Source organism: Sus scrofa, chromosome 2, assembly GCF_000003025.6.
Source record: "Sus scrofa isolate TJ Tabasco breed Duroc chromosome 2, Sscrofa11.1, whole genome shotgun sequence".
Taxonomy (NCBI): domain Eukaryota; kingdom Metazoa; phylum Chordata; class Mammalia; order Artiodactyla; family Suidae; genus Sus; species Sus scrofa.
In genome coordinates, this window is record NC_010444.4 from 42,574,677 (window position 1) to 42,592,390 (window position 17,714).

Consider the following 17,714-nt stretch of genomic DNA (forward strand, 5'->3'; position numbering starts at 1 on the left):
ATAATTTGTGGGACCTAGAAATAATTTGGCAATGACTGGAGTGGAAAGATCTTGCTCCTTAAAATTGGTGGCTTATTGTGCTGTCTGAAAAATCTATGTCTTTTTGGTATATATCTGAGTACATTTTATGATCACAAAAGAATTATTTTTAGATCTCTAACCTAGCCTCTTTCAGGCTAATATAACCACTTTGTTGTCAGATTTCCTCTTTAAAAGGTATAAATGAAGAATTTAAATTTTCATGTAAAGAAAAAGTATATTATTTTGTCCTTTAAGTACTTGGGTCCATATTTCTACCTACAATCCTTATTTTAATTAAAAAAAATTTTTTTTTGCCTTTTTTTAGGGCTGTGCGCATGACATATGGAGGTTCCCAGGCTAGGGGTCTAATTGGAGCTGTAGCTGCTGGCATAAACCACAGCCACAGCAGTGCCAGATCCGAGCTGTGTCTGCGACATATACCACAACTCACAGCAATACAGATCCTTAACCCACTGAGCAAGGGCAGGGATTGAACCTGTATCCTTATGGATACTAGTCAGATTCATTTCCTATGAGCCACGATGGAAACTCTGAAATCCTTACTTTTATTTTATTTTTTTAATAATTATTTTTTCCATTATAGCTAGTTTATAGTGTTTTGTCAATTTTCTGCTGTACAGCAAGGTGACCCAGTCATACATATATGTATACATTCTTTGAAATCCTTACTTTTCTACAAGGGAAAAAAGCTTATAAGTTTAAAAAATAAGCTTTTGTGGTGATAAAATATGGCTTACATTACTTGGTGAAAGACATTGACTTAAAACTGAAAGGGAATAAACAGATCAAATGAAAATTATTTGGTTGCTTATAAGCTTTTAATAAATTGCAGTATAGTCAGACCTGTGTCTCAATATTGTATTTTCATTCACATAAATCTTCAAATGGGTAATTATGTCCACATGATAAATATGTGGGGTTAATGATGGTAATTTGCCACCTGTGTCATGAAGCTGCTCCTTTTAATCTTATGTAAAAATTTCCGTAGTTTTCTTGGTAAGTCTTCGGAGTATAAAAAATCTGAATTAAAAGGAAAAATATTTAACACTATAAGAATCTCACTCTTGCCAAGAAATGAGTCATGCATAAATAAGGTTTGAAAATAAGTAGAAAAGTATTAGAGGTATACTTTAGATAGTAAATTGGATCCATTCATAAAATTTGTAGGAGTGTTTTCATTGTGCTATGGTAGTAATAAATGGTATTGTGCTATAAGCTTACTAGTAAAAATGGAATAGGTTTTAAACCAAAAGCTAGCTTGGTAACTTGGGCTCAATTTCTTGCCACTTCTGTATCCCTTGCAAAGGAGAATGCATTACATCTCTGTGAACAACCTGAATTTCCCTTGCCCTGGAAAATCATAAAGTCCAACTTGGCTTTTGACACATCTAAACTACTCAGATTAGGTAAAGCTGATCTTAAAAGAGAAAAATTGGATACTCAGCAAACTCCAGCAGATATTTTGACACAATCTTGGAGGTGATAAGAGTTGTCATAAATTTAAACATTACCTTTCCTAGCACAGAAACTTCACTAATAAATAGCTTTGAATATTTTATGAATGACTGAATACCTGCTTTGCTAATAAGTCCTCTAGAAAGCTATGACTATTTTGGGATGGTTTTACTTTTGGAGGATGGAGTGTTGAAGAGAAGGTACTGATGAGATGTCATATAATTTTACAAGTTGCGTAACTGCTTTTAACTACAAAACTGTCTCTGATTAAAATAACAATTGAGCTTGTAATTTTTTGTGAACAGCTGCTACTACAGGGGGTCATTACCTTGGAGAACTCAAAAATAATCATACTCCTGGTACATGAGTTATGTAGTCTTGTGTTTTACAGCAAAGCACAAAGTTTAAAGCCTATAGAAGAATGTTATTTGAAAGCTGTCAAACCATGTTAAAAAAGACTGCATCGTCAAAAGGCCCTGGTGGCCACAATTCTGCATGTAGCCTTGTCTTATTCATTATAAAATGCATGTTTATAAAGTTCCACAGAGCATCCAATTCCCAATTCACTTATATCAGCAAGACTTAACTTGCTCATTAATCTAAATTCTTTTGCAACTTTAATCTACATGTTTAATTAATCATAAAATGAGGCGGTAAGTAATTTCAGCAATGTGTGGCTTGTTATCAGATGCATTTAATCACTCTTCTGTGAGCTCATTTGGAAACACCTGAAGATGTCGAGTGCAGTTTGAATAAGCATAAATTATTCTTTGTCAGTGTACTTCACTCAACTAATAAGACATTAATTTAAAAGGCACTGTTTGTCATTTTTAGATCTTTACCAATATTTTTAGCTTAGCAATATAACTCTAATTGTATATATGATTCACAACTAGTGCCCGACATAGGAAAGGGTAAGAGTTTAATTCATTTTTCTTATTTACATGTAATTATGTCATGTAATTTTAGTTTTTAATGAGGATTAACCATCTTGTAAGTATTCATATGCTTTTGGAATAAGGTACTAATGAATTATAGTTGGAAAAATTATTTGTTGGTACAAAGGCTTGTGATTCCTTGTTTCTTGACTAGATTAGGTCTGAAAAGACATGAGATTTGGGAGAGGGCTTTGATTTGAGAATACAGATATTGCATAGAGGTTATACGATGCAGATGTTAACCTTAAAAAATCCAAGTAAAATAGCTATATTCGGCTATCTCATATAATAACATATACAATCCTTATAAAGGACCAGGTAGCCTAAAATAATGACAGTACCATTTCCCCCTCACATCTCTTAACACTATTGCACAGTTGATGATAGCATTTTTTTTAAGGCAAGAAACAAGGGCAACCATAATAACAAAAACTCACTCATAGCTTCAGAGCAAAAAAAAAAAAAAAAAAAAAAAAATTCATGAGGGCTGAATGAGTTATGTATCTCTACGTCAGGAGTATAGGAATAAAAATTGCATTTTATAGGATGTCATCACCTGTCCTGTTTATGCCATGAGAGCAGTGACACATGGTAAGAATAATTTTCTTAGTGAAACAAATTTATTTACCTGCCGTCGAGCACCCTGTTCATCTTACTCATGAACTTATCTCACTCATATGCTGTCTATAGATTGTCAGCAGGGAGCAGAAGGGGTGATGCCTGAAAGGGAAATATTGATTTAAGCTGAAATAGAGCTATGTCCTCCATTTTTATTTGATGTGCACATCTCCTGGGCTTCTTTGCTTTCTTCAGGGATCCTTTATATTGAGCTAACGGTTATGTATATGTCCATCTCTTGCCTTATGCGTCATCACTATGTAAAAATTCTTCTTCCTGTTTTCCTTTCTAAGAGAAAACAAAATCCCAGGAAATCTCATTGGTATGGTTCAAGTTATATAGGCCATAATAGCACATCTCAACGAAGGACCATTTACCCTTATTTCACTTAAAGCACTATAAATGGCTTTCTTAGAACCACTGATGAAAACTTCATACACCAGGGCCTTCTTTGGAATCATTCTTGATAAACAACATTCATTCGAACTTAATTTTCTTGGTAAGAATACTTTTCTCATTCCTGTACAATCTTAGTGGATAGACACATACAGTCTAATATGAAAGTTTGCTGTCAGATTTTCTTGGTACGGAGTCTCAAACTTCCCTAACTCTCCTTACTCTGGTAAAAGCTGAGGTAATTTTTCCAATCATATTTATATTCTAACTTGTTTTGGGTGCAAAGAAAGAACACAGTGTTTCTCTCCTTTCACCCCGACCGATGTGTGATAGGACAGCCCTATTGTCCTATTAGGTCCCTCCACACAAAGACAATGATTTACTTTATAAAATGCTGTATCTTAACTATGGTTATTTGTCTGTATTGTGTACTTCAAAAAGAAAATGTTAAACTCAGTTCCATGTACTCTTATACTTTTGGATGTTTATGCATATGTGTTTATATATGTGTATGTTCACACATACAGCTTTGCCCCAAATGCAAATACACTGACACTTTTGCTCAGTCGCAAACTAAGAAGGACATACCACTTAAACAAGCTCCACTTAAACATGCGGAGATTTCATAGTTGTTTAGAATGCACAATACCCAAAATGATGGACTACTCCAATGGATGCAACTGAATAAGTGGGCCTTCCATCCCTGGCTGAACTGACAGAGATGGTTAGCAGGCCTCTGATTTTAGTGCACAACTTCTGTGGCCAAAGGACAGCATGCAGGTAAAGAACGTGATTACTGATGGCAGAGAGGGCTGGGTGTAGAATGAGTTAGGAGCATGTACAATATGGTGTCCACTAGCAGTGTGTTCAGAGGGAAGGTTTGGAAGTCCTGAGTCATCAAAATCTTCAGCTGCTGCGGAACTTTATGCTCAGCAGATGAAAGAGTATGTCATAGTGCAGTTGGTTACAGGTGATACTTCTGACTTCGTACTATGAGTTTCAATATCTTATTTATGTTAAATATAGGAGAGCAATGATATATTCAGTTATACTTTGTTCTATCTCAGGAGAAGGCCTAATATCTCCTTCTTCCTGACCCCTAGTTTCTTAAACAAATGAAGTTCTCTTCTAATTGTTACCAGAAAGTCTATGTTATTTCCTATAAAAACTTTCATAATTTATGCCATTCATCTTTCCTTTGAATTCAGGCTTTGTCTGTGAGTATTGTTTGCCTTTCCATAGCAGGCTAGTTTTTCTTAATCATTTGAAATTGGCTCTTACTAGAAGATCATTTAGACAACATATCAGTATAGTACACTTGGTGGCTTTATAACAAGTTTTGATGCTAGATGCTTAGAACTCTGCCCAGCTGACATTTTTATGGATCCACATAACCTTGTTCATATATGAAAACATAGTGTTGAGTTATACAGATGGTTAAGTGTGAATTTACTTCTCTCTCTTGAATCTTCATGAGAATAGGTTGCCTTGAAGTTGTGTTAATTTTCCTAGTGTCCTTAGCTTAGAAACTTTATGTATTTTTTTAGGCAGCATCTGAATCAATTATATTCAAGAGAATATAATAATATATGCAGTTTAGAAACTGTTTTTTACCCATTACTTATAATTCATAGTATTTGCATGATTATAACTCTTATTGTCATCATATTAACAAGGTGATATAGCCACTAATTTAAATCATTTGTTCATGAATATACTTCCAAGTACTATATTCAAAAATCCCAGACTTCATATATAATAAGTGAGAAGGTAATTTATAACTTTCACAATAATTCTTGCTTTTTAAAGTTTCTACTTCTCCTAATAGTCAAGTTACTTGGTTTTTTGGTATTTTAACATCTATATCACAAAAACCAAAAAGACTTCGCTAAAGCATACATAGGCATGTATTTGTAGGCAGTTTCCAGTTAAATAATGCATATGTTTGTTGTTTGAATATGGACTGGATATTCTTTTTTTTTTCATTTAAAAAAAGTTTTATTGAAGTATAGTAGATTTTGGAATGGATGTTCTTATGGAAAATATGTTATAGATGGTAATTTGATTACTTGGGCAATCTATGGAGCCCATTTACCTTATAATATGACTGAATTACACTATTGAGAGTGCTATAGTAGCTGACTACTGTCTCTTAAGTGGTTTTGGTATAAAATCTCATTTTGAAGTCTAACTTTAATAGCATTCTTTTGACCAATTTCTGATGGTGGGATTTGACAGTTCCTACTTCTGCTCTACCAGTGCACAGTAGTAGAAATGAAACATTCCTTGTAATGGAACTTTGGAGGAATTCCTTTTGTCCCTATCTATGGAAAGAGAGTAACTGGGTATCCTGGCTGAAGTAGGAGGGAATGGATGACCCTGGTAGCCCTGGTATGGAGATGTATGTCTGCTTACAAATGAACAGCATCTTATTGGAAGTTTATATATTTTTAAGAGTGAAGAAGAAGCATTTTCTAATTTTACACTGATGAGCCCAAAGATCAATACTTGTGCTTATTCACCATGCTTTCCAGTATATTCCAAGCATTTTCATTGAACTTCTTTGACTTACTTCCCCACCCCATCCTATCATTTTAACTTTTTGTTTATAAATTGTAGCACTAGTGTTCAGTTTTTAATAGAACACTTTTGGAATGTATTTTTGATTAGGTCTTATGTGAGCTGATATGTGCACATAGAAAGCAGCTGAGGTTGACCCCAAATTAAATACAGGTGGATCTCTGTATGAGGGTTCTGCATCTGCAGACTCAACCAACTGTGCATTGAAAATATTTGGAAAAAGAAATTCCAAAAAGGTCCAAAAAGCAAACTTGAATTTGTTGTGCACTGGCAACTGTTTCTGCAACGTTACTGTTTAACTACATTATGTCCTTTGAGAATATCTGAAGTCATATGAAAGTGCAGATATGTAATGGAACATTTATTTGGTCATACGTAAAACATCATCTTGAACCTCAGCAGTTGAATCATATTCATCTCTTTTACTTCAGATCTGGCAATTTATATATGTTTTTTGATTGTCAAGAGGAAGGTATGAAAAAAGGAGAGCAGTGGGGAGAAAATGAGAGAAGTGGTATTTTAAAAGGCTCCAAAGACTTAAGTTGTCAGAGAAAACAGTTTGATGAATTATGGGTAAAACAGAATGAATTTAGTTTCCCAAAGAAATTCATGGCTCAAAGTTTAGGGGTAAAGTGCTTGGCAAAACAAACCATGTATTTTTCTTAACCTGGGGAGTTTGAAGAAAAAAAAAGGAGAAACATTTGGCAAAGCAAAAAATCAGCTGACTTCATGCTTACCAAGTGAAAAATCTGATTCTTTATCATCCAAGCACATAGTTGGGTAACTCACAAACAGAGCTACTCAGTGTATAGGTTGTAATGGCAAGAAGCCAACAGTGAAATCAAACTCATAAGCACCCTATAGAAAGCCCCTCAAATTACTGCTGTGCCGTTGCCAGCTGTACGGCCAGGGAACAAGAGCTGTACAGATTTCTATGGAATGACTGGGTTACTTAACACAGCTTGATTGGCTCTGTTCCTGCCCCTGTTCTCTTTGGCTGACAGCTGACCACTATACTAGTTTGGTTTGAAATAAGACCGAGGTGAACACAACCACTTATGTGCAACTTGTTCTTGAGCATTTCTTTCCCAACCCCCACTCCCAATAAAACCCCACACATACCCTATATACCTTGCAATAAGAGAGAGAAATATAACTGAGTTTCTGAGAGGCACTTTGCTGTCTCATTATTCCAAAAATCCATCAGATTTTTTGTAAAAGAGTCATTTCCTCAGTCTTTTATTTGTAAGTGCTTGAATATATTGAATGGGAAAAAAATCTTAGATTTTTAATTTTACCAACTTTTTTTTCCATTTTATATCAATGCTTATGATCTTAGAGCTAGAATGGTTATTCAGAAGCCATCTATTCTTACCCTCTTGTTCTTGGATAAGGTCTGATAGGTAGGTACTTCTATCTATAGTATTTCAATAAAGAAGATATCCCAAGATATCCCATAGGGCACTAGATGGCTTCAGTTGCTATACTGCATGAATTAGAGCAAGCTTTGAATGAGTGAGGTGGTTGTTTGGCTCTTTTCCTGTAACACAAAAGCTCATAGACTTGCATGTTCCAGTTTCTATTGTTAGGAGGCTTTCAAACTTTTTTGACTGTAATTCAGAGTAATAAGTGAATTTCTGAATTGACCCAGAATGCAATTTAACATAATCGAAATAAAAAATTTTCATGAACATTACTTATCCTTATTTTGTGCAACGTTTTAGTTTTCTCTTCCACTTTCTTTTGCTTCCTTTCTCTGTCCCTTTCCTTTTCTTTTTTTAATGAAAAATGCTGTCTCTCAGAAAATTGACTTTATCATCATCACTTACTTGACTCAAAGTTTGAAAAATATCGTCTTAAAGTAAGCACTTTTAAAAAAAGTCTTGATCTTTATGGTCTTTGGTCTACCTTTTTTAAAAATTGAAGTATAGTTCATGTACACATCTACTCTTGTTTTTAAATAACTGAGACTCCTACACAGGATACTAATTGCATTGCCTATTTATCATTAGAAAGATAAATTTGTATTCCACTAGTGGTAAATATATTAATAACACCATATACTAAGTGCTTAATTGTACCAGGTGTTATATTAAATGCCTTATGTGTATTTGCCATGATAATTTTATTATTTAATCGTCATCATTATCCTGTGAGGTGGAAACTAATACCCATTTTTATAGTTGATGAAATTGAGGCTCAGAGTGGTATATCAAATTTCCTGAGTAACACAGTAAATGATAGAGGCTCAATTAAAGTTCAAGATTGTTTAGCTCCACAAACATGCTTTTCCCCTTAAATAGTGACTTCTAAATTTTACCTCTAAAAGAAGTTAAGTACTTTTGCAAAGAGTACATATCATAATGAAAAGCAGACTTGTGATGATGATTGCCACATATTTTCATTTTTGCCACATATATAATGTAAATTGAAACTTCATGATAAAATAATTTTCACTCTGTAAAGAAAAATAAAGAAAGAACAGAAAAAAAAGAAAAAAGGGCCTTTCTAGACCATGAATAGAAAAACTTCCTGTTCTATTTAAATCTTGTATAATAAAATCTTGTAAATATTTTATTTTTATGGAAAAAAGGAATAGATATACATGGAATTACATCTTATGCTACAGACCAGGATATTTTAGCAAGTCAGAGGAACTCAAACAGGAATAAAGAGTGGAATTTTCCTTTCATTTTCTATAATAACAATATTTGTTGAAGAGAAAAATGGAGGAAAAAATGACCATCATGCCCGTTTTGAAGAAAAACTTGTTTATATGTGTAACACATTGGAGAAATTGTTTGGGATCACTTTGGCTATGCAGAAATGTGACCACTGAAATTCTTAAGCAAGGTGTGGGGCTATCGGTTCCATGAAACTAATTAAGTCAAATAAGAATGAGTATTTGTGAAAGTGATTCATTTACCTCACTTTTTCAATCTCTCTCTGTAAAGGGAAGTATTTTAGAAAGAAAATAATGGTACAGTTGGCTCTTATGACCTTCCCCTGCTTTTCCAACCCCTTCCACATTCACAGGTTTAATAGCAGACAGTTTCTCTTTCCTCCGTTCTCTTCCTCTTCCCCCCATCTCCCTGCTCTTCTCCTCTCCTGTGACTTTCCTTTTGTTCCTTTCTCTCCCCACTACTCTGCTCTTTACCTTCTCATCGCCTCTGCCCTGTCTTTCATTTTGCATTCTTACACATGAATGCCATTATTACCTTCATTCTCTTATTAGAAAGATAACTCTTAAATCTTCTAGGTAAGGTGGAAATGGACCTTATTTCTATTTATTAAAATAATGATCTAGAAAAATAACATTCTTTCTCCCTTCTTATATCTCTCTCTTTCTCCCATAAACCAGACATACATTTTCAGAGGAAATCTATTGTACTATTTTTGAAAAATATTGAAATGTTGCTTTGTACTTCATATCGTCTTGGGAGTAATTGTGTCTGTGGTCATTGTATGACCATTAAAGAGAAAACCAGAGATTCCATACTGAAAATTGGCATTGACTCAGATAAATGAACCTATGTAGACATACTTTTTTTTTTTTTTTTTTTTTGGCCACACTTGTGGCATATGGAAGTTTCCAGGCTAGGGGGTTGAATCAGAACTGCAGCTGCCAGCCTATGCCACAGCCACAGCAATGCCAAATCCAAGCCACTTCTGCGACATATACCACAGCTCATGGCAACGCTGGATCCTTGACTCACAGAGCAAGGCCAGGGATTGAACCCACATCCTCATGGGTATTAGTCAGTTTACAACCCATTGAGGCACTATGGGAACTCCTGTAAACTCACTTTTATACAAGAAGATGGACTTTCTCAATGTGTAGTTGCTAGGTGATGCTACCCTAGAGGAGAATTTGAAAGCAGGCAGGTGTGCTAGATCTAAGCCTCATTGAACTCAAGGTCAGTATTCTAAAAGCAGCCTCCTCAAGGGTACTCAGAAAAGGTGGGATAAGAATTTAGAGATGCTACAGCAGAAGCATGTTTTGAAGTCCAGAGGAAGTTAAGGGATACTTTCAGAAATGGTAGTATGTGTAATAAGAACATGATCAGTAATATGACCGTGATTGAGATATGTTGATGAAACTCCCAAATATTGCTGTGAGTAGACAGATTTGGTTTATGAATAAGGACATAGAAATACAGACACTGGCTGCAGTTGTGTTGGACAAATACTGGAAAATACAAATTACAGAATAATATTGAGTATGTTGGTAGAGTGAAATGCAGACCATGAAATTAAGCATATATAGATATACATTCAGATAAGATGGGAGATAAAAGTGAGCAACAACTCATTATTAGTTGGGATAGAATTTGCAGTTGATGGATTGTATGTTACAAGTTTCCTTGATTTATTTCATCTAAGGTGATTGATTTAATGTTACTTTCATATTATCTTGTTTTTATATTTTAATGTGAATCTTTGGGTAGAATCCAAGCTTATATATCTTTAGATATGGATTTTTTTTCTTGATTCAGGATTATTCTGGATCTTAGAATCAAGTAATGCTATCAAGACTAAAACACCACTGTTCTAGTAGCTTTTAAGTTAACTAAAATAAATTAATTTTTATGGTGGTACAAATACAGCAAATGTGAATTTGATTCCTATGTGGAAGTTAACTTTTCTTTTTCCTATGCTTTGGGCTTTGAATCTAGCCTTGGTCAGTCTCCTTGGTCAGAAGGAAGAATTGGTGGAGAGAAAGTGGGCATATTATCAGCAATCTATACTTCTATTTAGGCAGAACTTATCCCCAGCCTTTATCACTCTTAATTTCACTGTTTGTCCACTTAACTATTCCTAGCAAAGATAGATACTTCACTTTTTATTGCCTTTAACCTCTTATTAAGTAGCTCCATTAAGTATCTGCAGAGTGGGAGTCAATTGTGCACACAGTGTCAGCATGGTTCCCTAATAAGAACCTACTTTGGGTCATTTGTGTTTCAGAGGAAGAAGGACGACAGAGGAGTAAAATTTATTGTGTACCTACATATGTTATCTCACTTAATTCTTATAAGAACTCTGAGGTGGTGGTTACATTTCGATAAACTAGAATCAGGAAACACTACTATTAAAAAGGGTACAATTGCCACAGAGTCTTAGTTAAAGGATAGAACTTTTAAAAAATGCCAACTTATCCTTGTCATTAAATGGGCTGAAATGAGAAATGAGATATAAAGATACAAGTGAGAAATGTGAATGATGAAACATGAACCATTACCATTTGCCTCAGCTCCACGGTGAATTATTGGAAATAAAGCATCTGAAAGAGGAAATGGCCCTATAATTAGTGTGACTTTAGAACAAGCCAACTCAGAAAGGAAAAAGATTCATTCTTTTGATCAGGGGAGGCAAAACTTCATGTTTTGATTTACTTTCATGTGCATCGACTAGGTAAGGGAGCCTTGGTAGAACCCATAGGCATGAACTATTTTTATTCGATTTGACTCCTGGGAAAGTGATCTCTCAATGCAAAGGGTTTTTGATAACAACGGTATCCTAAAATGACATATTTTTTAGTTTCTACTTCTTGATGTTCTACCCCAAGTTTTATTAGATAAAAATTAACAGTTTTTAAACAAAATGCTTAAAAATGGGTGAGGTTAAATGTCTAAAAATATAGAGGAGCTATCTTTTTTTACTTAAAAAATTTGTGGAGATTTCATCAAACATCTAGCACTGGTTGATTTATAACAGATGCTCAATAAATATTACTGAAATGAAATGTGGAAATAAATATGTGCATGTTTATTCATTCATTCTTTTTAATCAGCAGACATTTATTGAGGGCTTAATATGTCCCAGATAGATATGTTTGAGATTTAAATGTGAATAGCTTACTAAAGCCCAGCCATTAAGTAGCTTAAAAATCTAATAGAGAGACAGGTAAAGAGAGAAATTATAATAACATATTAGACTTAGAATTGAAATATAAATGAAATAAAATACACAAAAATTTGAAACCAGGGAAAGTCAGGGGAAAGGATTCATTGAGTAGGTTAACATTTGAGCTACATCTTAAAGGCATAATAGGGAGTTACTTAGAGGGGACGTGGAAATAGAATATTCTAAGCTGAGTGTATAACATTTGTAAAAGCGCTTAGACATTTGAAAGACCCTGATATGTTTTAGTAGTTTTAAGTATTCAGTATCATTGCCACATGTGGAGCAGAGGGAATGGGGAAAAGGATTAGGTTTTTAAAAAAGAGGATTTAGTGGTGTAATTGATTATTTCCTGATATAACATGCAAAATGTTTAATTTCAACTAATTAACTTCAGTAAAATGGACATTTTTCTAAGAAACTACCCATTTTATTAGAAACTCTATGATATACCTTTTAGTGCTTAACTATAGCAAATGAGATATTAAGGCTGTTAAAATGATGAAGTTGTAGAGTGTGATGAAATGTGAAAGGGGTTTGGAGTGATGTATCGAAAAACCTGTTAATCACCTTTCTTTAAAATTGTTCTTTTTGATTTGCTTTTTGAACTTAACCTATACTTTATCAGCCAATTAATTTGCTAGGAGACTTGTAGGTCAGTCAAATGGTTCTAAATCCTAAGAAGTAAGAACACTGAGTGCTAACACAAATATACTTTATTTATGCTTAATAGTTTTTACTTCTATTTTTGAGAGAAAACGAAGAATATACAAAATATGTGAATGCATATCATCTCTTTAGCTTCAGGAAAGTGTTAGCTGGGTGTATCTTTGGTTTCCTCATTTCTGTGAGCTACTTAAAAGTATGATATATATATTTGGGACTTTATTCCAGATGCAGGTTTCATTTCCACATCAGGAGAAGGTCAGGCTTTATAATGTTTGTCCTTAAAAATTTTTTTTTTCTTCCAGAGAAACATCTCAGGTTTCAGGCTTTATTTTAGAGAAATTGTAGTTCCTTTAACTTTAAATTGCTTTGATAGGTCACTGCCAGATTATAGAGAACATGATGTGCTTTACAAGTTGAAAAGTTTTCCACCAAGTAATAACAGCAGTGAAAATTGTCAGAGAAACAACTAATTAATCTCTGCTCCTTTACAGCTGTTTAATGCAATGCATAACTAAAAGTCCTGTTAAATTAATTAATGATTTCAATTATGAACTTTTCTCCAAAATGTTATGATTCGTATCAGGCTGATAATGCAGTGACCTGGGAGTGTGAAATCTGTGTTATGAAGAGAGTCGCCAGTTAATTGATTCACAAATTATTTAAAGTTTGTTGCACCCAAGGGAGCGTTCAGTTTCATGACAGTCATTTCTTAAAGTGTACAAACTTCTTTTTCACCTTAAGAATGTCTTCAGTTATTAAGCAGGATAAAATGCCAACATGTTTCTGGGCCTGTGAATAATCTTAACATTTATGATTTAGAATCTGTAGGTGAATATGTGGAGATTAAATCTATTTTGGAAGGAGAAAAAAGTTAGCTCAATTATCCATGACTGTCTTTCATGGCAGTTTTTACATTGCTTTTGATTTAGTAATTTTAAATGGTTTTCTAAACCTCACGCTATAATTTTTTTTTGGCATTTGCTATACAGTGAGCATGTTTTATGTTAAAAGACAATATAGTAATAATTTTAAGAAATTTTAAAATGGCAAGTAACACAATATAAGTTGTTTTGATAGCTGGTGTCTGAAGCATTTGAATTGCTGGTAAGTCTAAAATGCTAGCCTTAAATGTTAGAGAAGGTGCTGACTTCTTAATGCAAGCCATTAATTTCTATAGGACATTTGAGTCTTTTTTATAGTATACAGGAGAGAAAGTTAAGAGAGTCATATGTACTTGCTTCTAGTCTAGTTATTTTACCCATAACTTAAATAACAAATAAAAGTGTACATATGTACAAGGAGAAGGGAGGGAATCAATAACACCATTAATATTTTATAATACATTTATTAAAGTTTTATTAATGTTTTTATGCTGGGCTTGGGCTGATTTTAGAGCAGATGATATGACTATAGTGAGAATCTTTTCTTGAATGCCCATGGCTAGCTGAGGTGAAAGGGAGAGAGGTGATACTTGAGGCGAGTCTGTTAAGCAGGAAGACTAGGAAGCAGGGAAATCTCTGGCCATGAGTGGTGGCTATATTATTAGTGGGCTCTATAATCCTTTCTGTTCCATAAACGCATTTGACCTTAGTGACTAGCTGAAAAGTGTAGTGCTTTTTTTTAAAAGGTGTTTGAGCAATATACTTAGCAGTTTTACTTCAATTGGAGAGGCAATGTAATAAAGACATTTTAAATTTAATATGAAAAACAAATTTCTCTTTAGAAAAATTTTTCCCTAGAGGGAAATTTGTCTCTCAGCTCTAAATTAGTAGATGTATTTACAGGATGGAGCAGGAAGCTTGTATTTTGGACAAACACCGTGTTCGTAAATTTCATTTATACTGGTGAATCTCTGTTTTACTTTTCTCATTTTTTTGGCCTAGGAAAATTGCCCAAAGAGAAGACAAATAGAGAAACAGTATTCTTACAGATAAGTTTATCTTTGTTAAACTTGTTTCAGGGCAAAAACAAATGGACTTGAGAGAGAAGTAAATTTATACTAATTTTTGCATTGTAGGAAATGTACTATTTCAGACATTGACTGACTGCTTCTGTTTTCTAAAATTAAGGAGCCTATAATCTCAGCACCATTAACAAGTGCTGTCATTCAGATACACAGTGTCTGGCTGATTTAAATAAAATGAAATGAAGATAGTTGTTTCTGGTCCCTTGGCTTCACTCATTGCCATAAACATATGCTCTGCGTCCCGCTTCTTTCCATCTTATTTATGACTTTAATTTGTTGTGTGGGCTGCGCTAGAAATTAAATTTAATATAATTCTCCAAGGGACCCTGTCATATAATAACATGGTAATTTCTGTGTATCCTTTTGAAAAATGAGGAAATTAATTCTTCCTGACATGTTCTAATTATTCCAGTGTGAACGGCAAATCCGTTTTTCCTAGCCCCTGAAGTGTTATAGGCAAATGGCTGGTGTTCAAAGCTGAGGTGCTAATGCTGACCAGCAGTGCGTTTAATTTGAAACATGAGCAGACACCTTTCAACACACCTTTGTAATATTGGAGTACTTTACAGAAATTAATTCACTACTTATTTGGCAGCTTAGCCTTGGGGTTATGTTTTTTTATTCATCAATACTATAGTCATGTTAGCATAATGTTTCCTGTTTCCTCCAGTGCTTGTGTCTATGTATGGAACTTAAACTGTGCAATGGATTGTTCAACTGTATGAACGAAAGAGAATCCACACACTTCAGAAATACCAGTTTGTGTTTACACTTTATAGAGAAGTGTAGTAAAGTCTTGAATGTTAACTTAATTATAGTCTATGGTTAGCAGCTTTAACTGAAATTACATAGTGTAGAAATTATTGGGACAATTTTGCTGTGAAAAGACTGCTATACACTCTGCTGCCCTGCTGTAAGTTTCGGTTGTGAAAATTCAGTTTATTATATGGGTAAATGATAGCATGAAAAGTCAGTTTGTAAATAAAATTTATAGAATAGGAATCTCAATTTCTGAACTCTTCCAGGAAGAAAGTAGCTACACCGTGGGAGATGAGGGATTCAAGGCATTTTTGGGTACTATTGGCCTTGTGATGTGTGGGACTTACTCATTTAGATCATCTGGACTTATTCATAGAGGGTCTATAGTATTTTTTAAGAGGAATAACAAAAAGAACTTTCTGATACTTGGTCCTTTATCTGTAGTCTTTATTGTAAAACCAGCTTTTATATACATTTCTCTAATCAGGGCCAATCATTTGTGTCAGCCCTAATAATAGTTCCTTTGTTTCAGTGAGCAGTTGATAAATGCCATCATGTATTGGCCATTTACTGTTATAATTAACAAGAAAAATGAATGCATGAGATCCTACTTTAAGTAGAAGATAGAAATACAATTAAACTTAAATAAAAGAAGTAGAATTGTATTTGGAGTGGCTGTAATCAAGGCTCTTTATCTATTTTTGTATCTCTTTATTACATTCCCTTTAAATATTAACTTAAATAGGAGAAATGGGAATGGTGGTAAATAATTATTCTGATAAATAGTGTTAATATTATCCATATTTTTGCTGGCCATTCAGTTACTAGATAGAATTTTATTCTTTCTATCATCTACTGGGAGCTACTGTCAGATTTATGTTATGGACAGGAAAGAACATACTTAAGACTTCTCTGTTGTGGCTTTTCTTTATACTAGACTGATGGAAAAAGCTTCTTTTGGCTAGAACCTGGGGAGCAAAGACCTGGTTGTCCTTGCCTAGACCATAGACTAATACAACTTGCTAAAAATAATTTAAATTTATGCCTTTGTCATCCTGTATGTTCTCCCTGTGTCTTCACATGGCTGTCTACTTATAAGGACACCAATTATAGTTGATTAGGAGCCCACACTACTCCAGTATACCCTCATATTGTCATATTGATTTAATTAATTTTTATCTGCAACTATGTTCAAATAAAGTTGCATTCTGAAGTACTAGGGGTTAGAACCTCAACATATCTTTTGGGACGGGGCACAATTCAACAGTAGGTAATGGTGGATTACTTTATCTTTTGAATCTAATACAGCTCTGAGGTACTTTTTAAACATTTATCCTCCTATAGTATTTGTTCATTAATTTTGCAAATGAAATGAAATGCAAATGTTCATTAATTTTGCAAATGAAATGTTGTTAACTTGGTATATCAAACTAACATTTGTCATGCTGTGTCTAGTTGAGGCCTGTCACCTACTTTGCTAAATCTCCCAATGTAATAAGCGGTGTGTTCCATGCGCTGTTATGCTAATTCAAGAAATATTTGTTGAGGGAGTTCTTGTTGTGGTGCAACAGAAACAAATCCGATTAGCATCCATGAGGATGTGGGTTCGAACCCCTGGCCTTACTCAGTGGGTTGGGGATCCAGTGTTGCCGCGAGCTATGGTGTAAGTTGCAGACATGGCTTGGATCCTGCATTGCTGTGGCTGTGGTGTAGGCCAGCAGCTGTAGCTCCAATTCGACCCTACCCTGAGAACTTCCATATGCCACAAGTGTAGCCCTAAAAAAGCAAAAAAAAATTTTTTTTTTTTTTTTTGTTGAGTACCTACAGTAGTAGCCTAGAACTGTGATAGGGACTATGGGGCACAGATTCCCAACTAGTGCTATGCGGTTTGTGCTGTGGATTATAAATGTTTCAAGGTATTTATCCCTCTAGCCTTTTGGGTAATAGTAGTTTGCGGTGGCTGGAGCCACAGGCCAAAGACCTCTAATCATTATTATCCTTCAGAGTTACCTCTAGCATGCCATATAGATACTAACATTTTATCTATGTGCTACGAAATATGGAAGATGGGGAGCACTTCTGGAGAAGTATAAATTTTCCCTCCCCTCCAGGAGATTATAACCTGATTGGAAACTAAGGTCAATGTATGAATGATTTAGAATGAAAGCCAATATGTGATAAATGCCAAATACGAGCTCAAAGGAGACTTTAAGGGATAGGCTGAATCTGATGTGGGTTATGAAGTCTTGGTACACTTTTTATAAGGAATGAAGAAACATTATAGGTGGGAAGTAAGGCATGCACCCATGGCATATGAAAGTTCCTGGGCCAGGGATTGAATGTGAGCAGCAGCTGTGAACTATACCATCTAGAATTTGTTTGTTTATTTA

At 34.4% G+C, this 17,714-nt stretch overlaps 1 protein-coding gene across 42 annotated transcripts in view; it reads left to right on the forward strand.

Annotated features, from left to right (window-relative positions):
• Positions 1 to 17,714, forward strand: part of SOX6 (SRY-box 6) — a 621,434-nt gene that overhangs the window by 127,286 nt on the left and 476,434 nt on the right. The gene's annotated exons all lie outside the window — the stretch shown is intronic.